Source organism: Kryptolebias marmoratus, linkage group LG2, assembly GCF_001649575.2.
Source record: "Kryptolebias marmoratus isolate JLee-2015 linkage group LG2, ASM164957v2, whole genome shotgun sequence".
Taxonomy (NCBI): domain Eukaryota; kingdom Metazoa; phylum Chordata; class Actinopteri; order Cyprinodontiformes; family Rivulidae; genus Kryptolebias; species Kryptolebias marmoratus.
In genome coordinates this window covers 11,603,960-11,617,950 of record NC_051431.1, presented here as the reverse complement: position 1 = coordinate 11,617,950, position 13,991 = coordinate 11,603,960, and the positions used below count along the sequence as shown (strand labels likewise).

General features: G+C 40.9%; 1 protein-coding gene across 1 annotated transcript in view; it reads right to left on the bottom strand.

The window, feature by feature from the left end:
* Positions 1-13,991, bottom strand: part of ttc9b (tetratricopeptide repeat domain 9B) — a gene marked incomplete in the record, with an annotated part of 29,727 nt that overhangs the window by 6,614 nt on the left and 9,122 nt on the right.

Here is a 13,991-nt window from a genome sequence, read left to right as displayed (position 1 = left end):
TATATATATCACATCTGTTTCAACTGCCTGACTGGAAGTTTATATGATCCCGTAACGAGATAGAAAACAGAAGGTTTGGGATATTCTGCTGACATCTCACTCTGTGCTTTTAAAAAAGCTACAGTGAAATTTAGCCTTCACAGTACATCCTCTTGGTAGCAGTGAGCGGACTATAAATAGGCAGGTCTAATGTCTCACAGTGAAGAGAAAAGACAAAAAAAATTATGCAAGCAATTTGAGCCCCCGGGCCTGAGACTGGTGTCTCTTTTGTTGAAAGCTTTTGCTGAACTTGTCGGAGGAAGGGGTGAAACAGCAGCCTCAAAAATGATGAGAGCGGAAAGGATGATGCACCAAACAGGCAGTTCCCCATTGGGGAACAGAAAATATTTGACTATAAGGTGCGTATTTTACTGTAGCTATTGATTGCGCGTGTTGCACAAGCAATTGTCAGCAGTTCTTAGATTGGCTTGGGTCGGAATAACTTCATTAGTAACGACACACAAGCAAAATTACGCACACACAGCTTTTAGTCCATCAAGGCTTTTAAATGCTGGCTGATGGCTCAGATATCTGATCACTTACTGGTTCTCTGCTGATCACAACCCCACAAGCTTTTACCCCCCCACCCTCCCCATCTCCGCCTCGGCCAGTTAGGAATCATCAAAACAATTTCCCTCGATCACTCCTTGTCCTTCCACACAGTAATCTTACCCCCCCCCCCTTCCACCTCTGCCCTTGATTCAGGCTTTTTCTGTAAATAGTGTGAGTCAGGGAGCGTTAGCTGCGAGGCAGGGTGAGCCAGGAGTGAGAGTCAGGGAGGAGGAGGAGGAGGAGGAGGTGTTTGCGTGGGAGGCTCGGGGTTAAAGCAGGGAGAAGAGGGGAGGCGAGGAGAAGGAGGAGCGTGCCGAAAAGCAGCCAAACCCACCCTGAGCGCCGCCTTTGCCCCCGATCGACAGCGAATGTGGAGCAGCTTGGACTGAAAGTCATTACGGGGTGAGAAATGGTGTTTAATCAAACGTAAATGACTGATGGCGTTCACAAACACATCCTGAGTTTTAAAACACTAAATGCTTGATTGTAGACATAAAGAGGCGACAACTTTCAGCATCGTTTATGATGGTTTGGGCATTAACTGGGTGATGTTGCATATGTGGGACATGAAATGCAGGCAGCCATTAACACAGCCCAAATGTTCGGCTTCTGATGATATACTTCAGTGCATAAAGTTTATTATCCACAACATAAACACAAGAGCATCACAACAACCACTTTTGTCTGAAGCTGTCTGAGTTGTATTGTCTGTAAAAGAAAAATTCACATGAACGTTTCTGCAGAATCCACCGAGCACCTCACTAAATTTTTGACATTTTGAAACCAAGAAGGAAGATATTTTTTATATATAATCCTTATAAAAATATGGGGTTTCCCAATGTTTTTGACTTTCTTTTGTATATGTGTATCATCTATGATAAAAATAACCTCTAAATACGCAGCCTTCACTACCACAATTTGTAAACAATGAGTGAAATCAGCAGGGTCATTTTTGGTGCCAACAATTACGAGTCGTTTGTTTACATTCGAACACTGACGAGTTCACTTCGAACAGACTCGGTGGATATCGAGTCGGTAAAATAATCCCTGGATGTAAACAGAGTCGGAGGGAGAACGATGGAGTCAGAGATGGCAGGCGGAAAGAGAAAAGGTGAAGTTCTTCTTCTTCTTCTTCTGAAAAGAAATGGCGACAGAAGTGGAGTCATTCTGGGGAGGAAATGGAGCGACGGAGAGCTTTAAAGCTAAAGTTGGAGCTGAGATCAGATGAAATGAGCTGAGCTGAGATATTCTGAACTCTAACGGGAGAATTTCTGTAACTGATCGACAAATTTAGCTATAAAGATGAGGAACAAACTGCGTCTTTGTGAAAAAGAGCCTAAAGATTCAGTTTAAAAACTGTTCTTTGCTAAGTCGTCTGTTTTGTGTCAATAAGTGTGAAAATGGTCAGATAACAGAATGAAGATGAGTGAAACCAAAACATGAGACCTTCAGAAAGCCTGAACAAATACTGACCAAGACCTTTTAAAGATTACAGGAAAATCTGGCAACTTGGAAGCAAAATACTTGATAAAGAAATGAGGGATGACTTAATACTTTTTCACAGCAGTGGTTCCCAAACCTTTTAGGTTCTGACTCTAAAAATAATACCGTCTAAGACTTGTGACCCCAAATATCCTTGGTTGAACAACTCAAACATTGGTATAAAGAAAAAAAGTTGATAAGAGAATTATGACAACATAAATTAGATGACTTATATCAAACAACTTTCTTCCTCATTTTAGATGATTATTGTTTGTTTGTCGTAACATTTATAAAAAAAATACGATAGCATGAATGATTTATTTTAATTTTCATTTACTGGAGATCCTCTCCCGACCCCCAGCCACAGGGATTTACCATAAGAGAGTGAATCAAAGTTGGATGAATGCGCTCATATTCAAACACAAACGCACAGCGTTTAATAATAAATGGGACAAAAAGAAACCTCAACAGCCTCTTATCTTCTGCGAGGCTCATGACTCAGCACAGAGCAGGAAGGTCAAAGCTGTTTCCCCTCTTCAGTGGCGTCTGCTCGGTCTATTACAGCACGATTCACCTCACACGCCTTCTGCCTCCGCTGCACACCTTTCCACACACTCATCCCCCTCCGTTTGTTTTCGCAACGAGACGACTCTCATTCCTGCGCGCCCATCCATCATCTCCCTCCAGCAGTGGGCGGGTGGGAGCCGGGCTTTCAGAGGATTCGGTTACAATCCCTAATGGTTTAATGGCTGACTTTGAGGTTTCACTGGCACGGACACACCAGCGCTGAGCATACATCAGCTACAAACAACACAAACACACCGTGACTCAGGTGAAACAGCTGCCAGTGTCAACAAGGGGGAAACGGTAAAAGACATACAAACACAGAGGCAAACTCACTCTTTAGCGGATAACTTAACGTGGTGATGAAAACGATACGTGACGGTAGCAACAGGCACCCTGTGAACACGAGTGACGACCGGCCGGCCGCACCCAGTTGGCCCATTAGGCTGCTGGATGGAAGACCAGTGGAAACGTAGAGTGTGGTGAGACGCATTAAGGCTCCGACAACGACGGGATCATCGGAACGGGCTTGGAAGGGACACGGACAGAAACAGGCCCGATAAAAACATCAGGGTGATTTCACTGGAGCCACACGGGACCTGTCCATAAGGGACAAGACTCTGTCCATGAAATACATGACTCTGTCCATAAAGGACATGACTCTGTCCATAAAAGACATGACTCTGTCCGTAAAGGACCTGACTCTGTCTGTAAAGGACATGACTCTGTCCATAAAAGACATGACTCTGTCCATAAAAGGCAGGACTCCTTTAGTGTCTAAAAGACGTGACTCTGTCCTTTAGTGTCTAAAAGACATGACTCTGTCCGTAAAGGACATGACTCTGTCCTTGAGTGTCCAAAGGACATGGATGTCACAGCTTCATCTGTTCCTGCCACGCCTCTTGCCTCTAGTCATGCCACAGCCACGTAACTTCCCACTCCCAGTTCCAAGCCACGCCCATGTTACCATGCCCACACAATCACAGTCATCTGCTTCACCTGTTCTGCCATGCATAAATACTCACAGCTCCCAGNNNTNCNNNGCCAGATTATTGAAAGCCTTCAAGCCAGTAGATGTCCAGCGTANTATCCATGNCTTTGCCTGNTCACGACCCTTGCCTGTCNCTCGACCCACGTCTCTTGCCTGCCCCTTTCTGGACACCTTATCGGACTCTGCTTCCTGGTACTCGACCTTGCTACGTTTCTCTGGACTTCGCCTCTTGGATTTGCCCCTTTTGGATTTGGCTTCTGCTTTCGGATTTACTGGTATCGACCCCCTGTCTGGACTTGGATTTCCCCTCTCGCCTCAGTCCCTTTTGGACGTCCCCGTTCGGATCCGAGCAGCCGCTTACAGAGGACTTACCTGTTCCGGTCCCGTTCCCAAGCGGTCACGTGAGTGTCCAGTCCAGAGACTTTGTTCCTGCTTTTGGTCCGTTGACAATAAACATCTTAAAACTTTGTCGGTGTGTGCCTGATCTGAATCCTGCCAAGTCCTGCCTTGTCAATGGATCAGTCTATTAGTATCTAAAGTACAAGACTGTGTCATTTAGTGTTTAAAAGACGTGGGTCTGTCCTTTAGTGTCTAAAGGACAAAGGACATGACTCTGTCTTTTGGTACCTAAAGGACATGGTGTCCTGTGTTATTAGAGACATGAGACAGAAAGAACAGCAACAACTATCATTAATAAAGAAAAAGAAAACATGGAAATATTTAACAAGCAATGAAAACAAAGAAACAAAGTGCTTTCTTTCAGCCTTTCTTACTTTTTATGAATTTATTCAAGTTTACGTTATTTTATTTATAATGAATTATAACGTTTCTATCATTAACCTGCCAGTTATTACACATAAAACTAGTCGGTATGAACAAATCTGAGCAACCAAAAAAAGGCATAAATTAAAATAATCTATAGCTGCAAAATCAGCAAATTATGTAGTTTATTTGAATGGCATGTAAGTCCTTCCAGAGTCCCAGGGCAATTTAAACATTTGTATCTACACGAATGCACCTGGATCAATCAGACATTTAGGAAAATAAATAGAGAAACGAAGCCAGCAATGTGCAACAAAAAAAGCAAAACAACAACACGAACGCTCAACACCCAAGGTGGTACTTAAAGTGAAAAGACTTTCCTTAGTTAAATTACCAGGAGGTGCCGCAGGAGCGGGATAAAATAAAACCCAAATCAACTAAAGCCTGACCAAAGAGCAGCAGACTTCAGAAGGATGTAATACAACAAATCAAGTTAAACATATCTGGGTTTTCTTTAACTGGCTCAACAAAACCCGCAGTGGATTCGACTGTAGTTCTGATTGTTCTTTGAGGGTGAGTGCACATTTACAGAAAAAAAAAGGTGTTTCGGGGATCTTTTGATGTCGCTTCCCAACAAAACAAAACACTGATCGCTTAAAGTAAAGAGGGGGGTTCAAATCACCCTAACACTTCATTTCTCAACAGATGAAAAGAAAAGAAAAGAAAATGTGGCTACAAGACAGGATCCTGCAGAAAATTCTTCCTGGTTTGTAAAAATCCTTTAAACGAGGAGTTTTAATGAGCAAGGCACATAAAAAAAAACACGTTAACTGAGCTAAAGTGAAACTCTGACCTCTTCATTATTAGAGTTAAATTCTCTACAACAACGACACAGTCAGGGTTGGGTGAGCTGTCATTTGATCCAAACTTCCTACACCTTTTTTTTTTAATTCAAAAAATAAATGTAAGATGAGTTTAAATGATGAGACTGCACAAAGGAAACAAGCGATGCAGACAGGACAGATTTACCCTAATGAGGTTCTTCGAGTGAGGACGGGAACAATAAAAACGAGCAGCGCCTTGGTGTATTTTTATCTTTCTGCGAGATTAGGGAAGGGGCAAATTGGGGTGCGCACGGTATGCAAAACTAGAAAAGGAAAAGCTCGTAAAGGCTTGTGGAACGTTTCAGAAATCAAAGGAAACCCCAAAGCAAAGCAGCTGAGAGGTGTTCCCAGTGTTCGACAGGAGCCCCAGTTAGTTCACCTAAAGCCTGAGAGACGCCTGACGGGAGAACAAAGTCTGCGACAACTAAAAGAGAAAAACAAATAAAAAAACAGCAATAAATAAAGAGAGACAAGAAATGAAGCAGCACACGTAGGCTTACTCAGGTTTCCTCCCACAGAACAAAAACATGAACTTTAGGTTAACTGGTGACTGAAAAATTGTCCCTAGGTGAGTGAGAGCGGGAATGGTTTCGTCTCATTTGTCTTAATGTGTCCCTGCGACCTGTCCAGGGTGTCCCCCGCCTCTCGCACAGCGACGACTGGAGATGGACACCAGCTCCCCGCGACCCGGAAAGGAGAAGCGGGTGAAGAAGACGGGTGGATGGATGAAGAAATGAAGCAGGACTGAATTAATAAGATCTTGAACAGTTAAAAAAAAAAGCAACTTTCTGTCTCAAGTAAAAATACATAGTTTTACCAATTTGTCCATTGATTTCCTATTTATCCGCTTCTTTTTTTTTTAAGTGTCTCTCCCTCTGGACCCCTGTCCTTCCCTCTGCCTCAGTGTCTCCTCTCCTGTCACTCTCCATCATCAAGAGTCTGGCTAATTTGGAGCCGCCGGTGGCCCTGGTGACTAGTCTGCTGCCCATCACCTTGTAATTAGTTCTGCTGGAAGATAATGGCAGATGGAAAGACCCATTACTCTCGCTCTTACACACACATTCACATCTCCGCCATGGCATCCTTGTTCACTTCAACGCAAAGTTCTCCTCTCACCTTTTTCCTCTCTTCATCGTTTTGAAACATCACACCCCTGTAACAGATTTAGTTGGAGAAACAAAACGACCTGTGCCTCCCACGTGTACGTCCCTCACTAAGAAAAGCTCCACCCAAAGTGTTTTTTAAAGTAGTCTTTTGCATTAATTTAGACGTACAGGGACAAAGTTATCTTCTCAGCATCTTTCAGGTCCTTCTCAGACTTTTCTTACAGCTGCTGAATAAATCCATTCGTGGACTATCCAGGATTTGCACAAATCGTTTTCTATGTGGTCTCGTTTAGTGTTCATATGTACTCGTTTATTTCTCATTTATTTCGTGTTAGAAAGTTTAACATGTCCTGGGACATTTAAAGACATATTTATTTTATTTTTACTGTTTTTTATATACTATAGGAAGCTAATGCAGAACGAAACGAGTGCTTAACAAGTTTAGAGGCTCTCCCACATCACTCAAAATGTGACACTGGGATTAGAAACTAAGCTTCTTTCTTATCCAGAAATAGACTAGATGGCGACCTCAGTTTTTGTTTTCTTATCAAATTCTGCTTTGCTTAAAACCAACCAGAACAAGTTATCTTCTTAATTATTGTAGCAGAACACTGATTTAACCCATTTAGTGTCTGAACTGCCTCGTTTTCTGACGGCTTTTTTGTGTCGTATCGAGAAAAGCTTCACGGTTTGCTGAAGGTTGTTAAAAAAGAAAACTGATGGAAAGGTCCTTGCATTATCAGCTCTGACATTACTACCTAAATAAGACTAAAAAAGGCTCTCCATCTCCTTTCATACAACCCTGAACTATTAAGGCACAGACTCAATTAGACCTCCTTTTAACGTTAAAATGTTGTCAGGTTGTGTTTTCATGGTTCTGGCTTGTTTGTTCTTGTTTTATCCACAAATGCTCGACTACAGGTTCATCGCAAGAACGTTGCTCAAAGCATCACGCTGCCTTTGCTGGTTTGCAAATATATTTTAGGCATCATCTTTTCTTCAGGCGAACAATACTCATTGATCAGCAGTACCGGTCTGTAACCGGACACGGCTCAGCGTCGGCTTCCTGACCGGTCCGCGTCGCCTCGTATCCAACAAACTGTGAGTTCTAACGTCCCTCCATCAGAACCGGCGTTTAGGAACGTGCGCTTCCGAAGCTCGTCGCCCGAATCAGACCTTTAGGGCTCCGGTTTGCTCCGGTTTTACTTTCTTTGACCTCCTCGGTTGACCACTGCAGACCAGAAAAGAAAAATAAAACTTCAGCATCAACATCCGGTTTCACACTCCCTCATATATTATCAACCAGCAAAAAAGATCCCATTTGCTCTCTCTTAATGCTTGACTAGGTTTAACAACCAAAACCACCTGTCTGGGAATAAAAAATAATAATTATTTGGTATAAAACACAACCTCAAGGCATGTGAAAGGAACATGCTCTTTAAAAACTATATGGTTTGGGAGCTGACAAGTGTTCAAATTTGACATATTCAGTGGTTTCCACAGGCACATTAGTTTTATTTTGGCCATGACTGATGGCTGCTTTTCTTAAACTGTACAAAAAAAAAAAAGAAATGCTGATTGAATTGTTGACCTCACATATCTTCTGCTGCCCTCAGAACAGAAGTCTTTCATGCCTAAAATCATCAAATTATTTATCAAAAGTGTGACGTTTGTCCTGAATGGAGAAAAAAATCCAGCACCCTTAATATTTCCGTAGCTATCAACACATTTATGCATTTTAAACAAGAAACGCTACAAACTGAACTCAAACTCTTTTTTTAAAGTTTATTCTCCAAGGCTCAATTATGTTGTCTAGTTGCACACTTGTCTAATAACTTCATTAATACTACAAATGGTTGTTTTCTGACACCAGTGCATGAATTTCAGGTGTTCGGACTCCGACGGGCGACAGCCTTGCTGAATTGTTCTCCTAAAATAGTCGTTGAGAATTAAAGCTCAGCTATTTAAATATTTATACGAAGGAGGAAGCTCTCGGTCGAGACTTGATTCAGGAAGATTAAATCATTAAAAATTCTCTGCCTCCTTTTAGAGTTTCCGGTTATATCCTCTTGTCCGTACAACGTACAGAGTATGTAGTGGATTTTCAGCAAGGGGAAAAAAAAAAAAAAAAATGAAGAGCACTGCAGCTGTGATTTTATTAGGCCCATTTTAGCTGACATATATTTTAGTGTCTGAGGGGCAAATGAAAATCTGGGACCTTTATTATCATCTTATTATATGAGCAAAAGCAGGCTATCTAATAGTAGATAAGTGGAGTTTAATACGGCATAAAAGAAACAGGAACATCATTTTGTTGCGACCTGCAGCCAGGCCATTATCTGATCGGCGATGTCGTCTGCGAGGACTCGGCAGACTTATGTTTTTATCTCAGCAGGCCTTTGGCTTCTGTCTTCTGCCGTGGCCAAACACTCGAGCAAAGATATTGGCAAGAAAAAAGGAAAAAAAAAAACAATATTGTGTTATTAAATGTTGAAATAATGTTCTACTTTTGTTGAGGTAGTTTCTGGGCTGGTAGACTGGAAATCCAACCTGTTCAAAATCTGGTTACAAGGACGAGAAAGACAGAAAAATCTGTCAAATGGTTTGGCTCCCCGTCCTGTGGAGTTAGATCTCATTTCTGCAGCAGTGAGGGATTTGCCATAAGTAACTTAATAGGAAAAAGATTTACCTCCGCGACTTTTAAAAATGGTTACGGTCTTGGCAGTGAGTTGTGTTTGAAACGAGCAAAGTCTGAAGTAAGAGGCAGGCCATAACTGAGGTAAGCAAAAAGCAAATATTAGGAGCATTTAATATGAAGAAAACATTTACTTATTTGATTAAAAACTGCACTAATGAGAGCTACAAGAGATTATTAAAGCAATTTAGCCATTAACATGTATTACTTCTTAAATCGGAAACTTTAACACGACTTCAAAGTTTGACAAACCTTTTCACATCTGAGTGGGCTGGAAGGTTTACCGATAAAAACTAAATGTCACACGCTGAACGTAGCATAAATATTTGGTTATTTGGCACTAAAAAGATGGAAAGCTGTAATCAAATGAAGAAAAATGTGAACCACAATTGATCAGTGACTGAAAAAAATCTAAAGTTTGGGTTTTAGAACAGCCAGAATGTTAATCTTGACGTTTCCCCTTCAGGAAACCTGAGCTCATAAAGACTTCAGCCTTCACATCATTAGAAACTGAGCCCCTTTGGCCATTTTGCCGTTCCATTTCTGTAAACAAATACTCACTTTCTGTCACTTGCACACATTTTTCCCAGCGATTACAGATGACAGCTCAGGTTGTGTGTTTAGCCCTGACAGCTAATGGTCCTCGGCATTCATGCAGAGCCTGTTGCACCACCTCTGTGGAGAGCATAAAAGAAACATCTCCAGGGGTGTGACGGCTGAGGTCGTGATCAGAATCCACAGAAACCTTTAGATAAATGAACAGTCACGAGGAGAAAAAAAGAGCACAGCAGTCTGAATCCTCTAAAGAATAAACACCAAAGGTGACTTCCAATTTAGGTCTAACATATTCCTCTTTATTTAGTATAACTCACTGTTCTGTGAATGTGAAATGTGTTCACACCTCTGTCTGCTCTGGAGCCTTTTTTTAAAGATTTTAAAGAAGTGAGAAATGCTTCAAGTAAAAATAAGAGCTTTTGTAGCTGAGTAAAATATAAAAAATCAAAGTTTCTGCATAAAATATAAACACTTTGAGCCTTACAACAGCCCAAAAGCAGATTAATAGAACAGAAGAGGTTCAAGCTAAGAAGCTCACACCAACAACACTTTCTGCAAGAGGCCTTCATGTTAACACGTGCTAAAAAAAATCCTCACGTGAAATCTGAGACACCATTAAAGCTGCTGAAACCTGCAAACTTAGGCTGAACTGCATTTAAATGAAAGCGGAAATGTTTCATCTGAGGCGCTCTTAATTTTTTGACAAACTGAGGATTTCAGGATGACTCGTTAAATCGTTACACACTAAAAAAAAAAAACAAAGCTTAAATTCAATCTTACTGTCTTATCCGGTCTTTTCTAACGTTCTCAACCGAAACAACACCATCGTGACGTTAAACTGAACAAAACATTTTCCACATTCGAACCTGAGAGCTGAAGAACTTCTTTGGGTGCAATCTCAGGGAAAGGCCCAACGGAGTTCTGAAATTATATGGGCTACGTTCACACTGAAAGTTTTAATGCTCAGTTACGATTTCTTGCTCCATTACGATTTTTTTTGGCGTGGGTTAGGGTTAACATAAAAAAAAAGTGGGATAAAATGCGACATGAACGTTCACACTGCGGTCGCTTTGAAATTCAGTGTCACGTATGGAAAAGACCTGGGTCGGATATGAAACAAAAATCTGATTTGTCACGTTCACGCTGCCATAAAAACACCTGACCTGTGTCGCGTTTGCCTGCAGTGTGAACGTAGCTCTAGACTCAGAGCTGAGGGCCAACTTGTTAAGTGATAGCTGCTTCATCCATTACTAAAACACCTGAACTCAGAATATTTGGAAACCACAGTTCTGAGAGTCAAATTTTGATGTGTTTTTCTTTTAGTTTGGACAATCTTGAATGCTGGATCTGCAAAACAAGCTCCAAACACTTCTTTGACGTCACAAACAGCATTCAGCGAGGACGAGTTTTCAATGTCGACCTCGTGCCATAAAGCATCCAGCGTCGGGCTTGAGCGGGCCGAGCAGGGGAAGCTAAGATAGCGACCAGCGCAGCTTTTTATTAACTCTGCTGGATAAATATAAACAGCAAATTGGTTTACCCTGCGCTGGCGCTGGCCACTGGAGCACGCCGAGTCAGATATGCATAAAAAGCTTTATCAAATTCTCATTACTGATGGCTTACAGGGGATGAATATTTTTCTGACTCTCTCTGTCAGGAAAAGGGCAAATGTTTCATCTCTCTCTCTTAGAAGATGTCATGACTTTCAACTAGGGACTTAAAAAAGCCTTGACAGACACTTTCAATTTATGCGTTATTTCACACAACTGTCAGACCATGTCAGATACGGGTTTTTTTCTCCTTTTTTTAAAAAAAAAACGACACAGAACACACATATCACAGTCACAAAAAAAGTTCAATTAAATCCCTGAACGGTCTTCACATTTTAATAGTTAAAAATGTGCTTTAAAGAACCTATTTGATTTGATGTTTGTCAAAAGTTTTACGTACTTAAAGTAGCGCAAATAGCTTTCATATAGCACATCTGAAAATCTGATTAGGTTTGTGCCTCGAACCCTGATGCTGATAAACACAGTTACATGTTAAACACTGTGCCTGCTTTAAGCTGACATTTATAACTTAGCTTAAAGGGCTGCTTTAGTCTTATTTTTTTTATTGCTCTTTTCTCAGCTTTTTATTTATTTAACCTTTCTTTAACCAGGCCAATCCCACTGAGATCACACCTCTTTTTGCACGGGAGGCCTGAAAGCAGCCTCAACATGCATGCTTTTCATTCTTAAGCAATTTAGAGTTCTTTAGCGCTATTATAGTCTCACTATTTTTTGTTTTGACTTCATCTTACCTTTATCATATAAAAGACTGAAAGACAGACTGTAGAACTTTAGCTTTATTGTAATTATGCCAAAAATAAACCTGTTTTAGTTTTTATTTTTCTGTCTTCTGCTCATTTTTTAACTTCCTTTTTATTCTTTTGTTCCTTTTTTGACAAATGACTACTTATTTTTGAACTCTTGTAATAGCAGCCATCTTGGCCTGTCAGGGCTGGGATATAAATTACTTTGAATTTAATTGGATCTATCGGAGCAATGAGCCTTGAAAACTGTTAGATAAGCCCCTTCGTCCTCATTTCTCCTCTTCTAAAGGCCTCCTTTAATTACAATATCTTCATAGGTACTGTCCAGTTCCTCTTAGACCACAGTCTATTTTCTCAGCCTCTCTATATGAGAGGTTTACGGTGATTCAGACACAGTCCAGTGGAGAGTACAGTGTGAGTTGTACAGTAGAGGGAGTGCCATCTGCAGCTCTGGCACTCAAGGCTCGCACAGCTCTGCTCTGACCATCCCTCCAATGGCAGACGTACGTCCAATGAGGGGGGGAAAAACACCAACCAAACCCTCACCCCATCCCCCCTCCACCCCCCAACCCTCGAATGGCATCTCCCTCCTTCCTTCCTCCTCCTGCTGCAGAAATGCATCTATCTCACACGTCGCCTCCCAAATACTTCCTCGTTTGGTCGCTCCTTGATTTCCGACGCTCCCCCGGTGAACAAGCTGGCAGAAAACGAACAGGAGGTTTTTTTTTTCTTGTTTCGTAAGCAGGCTCTGACTGCTCTTTTGCTCTGTGTCAGAGCGGACTGGTAAAAATAAAAAAAAATCCCTCCAGTCTGTGGTGTCATACATCACCGATGTTGTTTGAACGCAGCCCCAGCATCGCCCCACATCCGAGGCAGGACTTGGCTTCGAGGAAGACGAACAGTGCCGTTTAGGACCGTTCTGTGGAGGAAAAATTACTTCTGTTTTCGGTCCGGAAATCACAAGCATTGATGTCTCCGTTACCATCTCGTCTGTGGTTCAAACGTGAGCTTAGGACCACGATGACGTGTCTTTGACAAGCACCTTCAGAAACAACAACCGCATTTTCAAAAGACCTGGAACCGTTTTACAAAAAAAAAAAAAAAATTATATATATATATATATATGTATATTTAAAACTGTTAACATGTTCTTCATTTCCCAATACTTTCAGATGAATTAACTTCAGGAAATATGACCACGTGAAATGTTTTGGATCTGTTGTCTTCAGCTCTATCCAGTGTTTGGAAGAGCTGAAGAGTGTTTCAGTTCATTTTACACAAAAAAGTAAAAAGCTAAGTCTGTTGAACATCCGGTGCAGCATTCAGCATCTGAAGGTTAAAATGCAGATTACTGCTATAGACTTTTATTCAAGCGTCAAGCAGGGGTTTTAATAAGTAATAACGTTGTTGTCTGCTGGATTAGAAAGGAAGGCATTTGTTCACACTCAGCTAAAAAGATAAAACTGCCCTTAGCTTGTTCTCCTGCAATAATGAGATAAAAAATAAATCAACTGATGCATGTAGTCTGATTGGAGGTGAGAGGTATCCTGATGCCTCAAGGTCACCTGAACCCTCAAGATTCAGAAGAATGTCTCCATTATGAGTTTTTCTTTAACTGATGTTTAAGTTTTCAGAAAAAAAAGAAACCAAAGTTAACATAGGGAGAGTAATTTAGGCCAAATAGTTAGCCTAAATAAAGCTAAGTCTAGCTAAGATTAGCTAAGTCCTTATGTTATTTAATTACTTACAGGAAATGTAAACTGAGTGTGTATGTTATTTTGGGTAAAGAGTCAAACTTTTACAAATAATAATAATAATACATTTTATTTCAAGGCGCCTTTCTGGCACTCAAGGACACCGTACAAAGAATAAAATCAGCAGTAACAGAAAATAAGATGTAACAATGAAAGAAAGAAAAGAAAAAGAAAGTAAAGAAAAATAAATAAGAAAAGACAATGTATAAAATCAATATAAAATCAGGCAAACCAATTGTGTCAGGTGGAAAAAGCAGATCTAAAAAGGTGTGTTTTGAGTTCTGATTTGTATT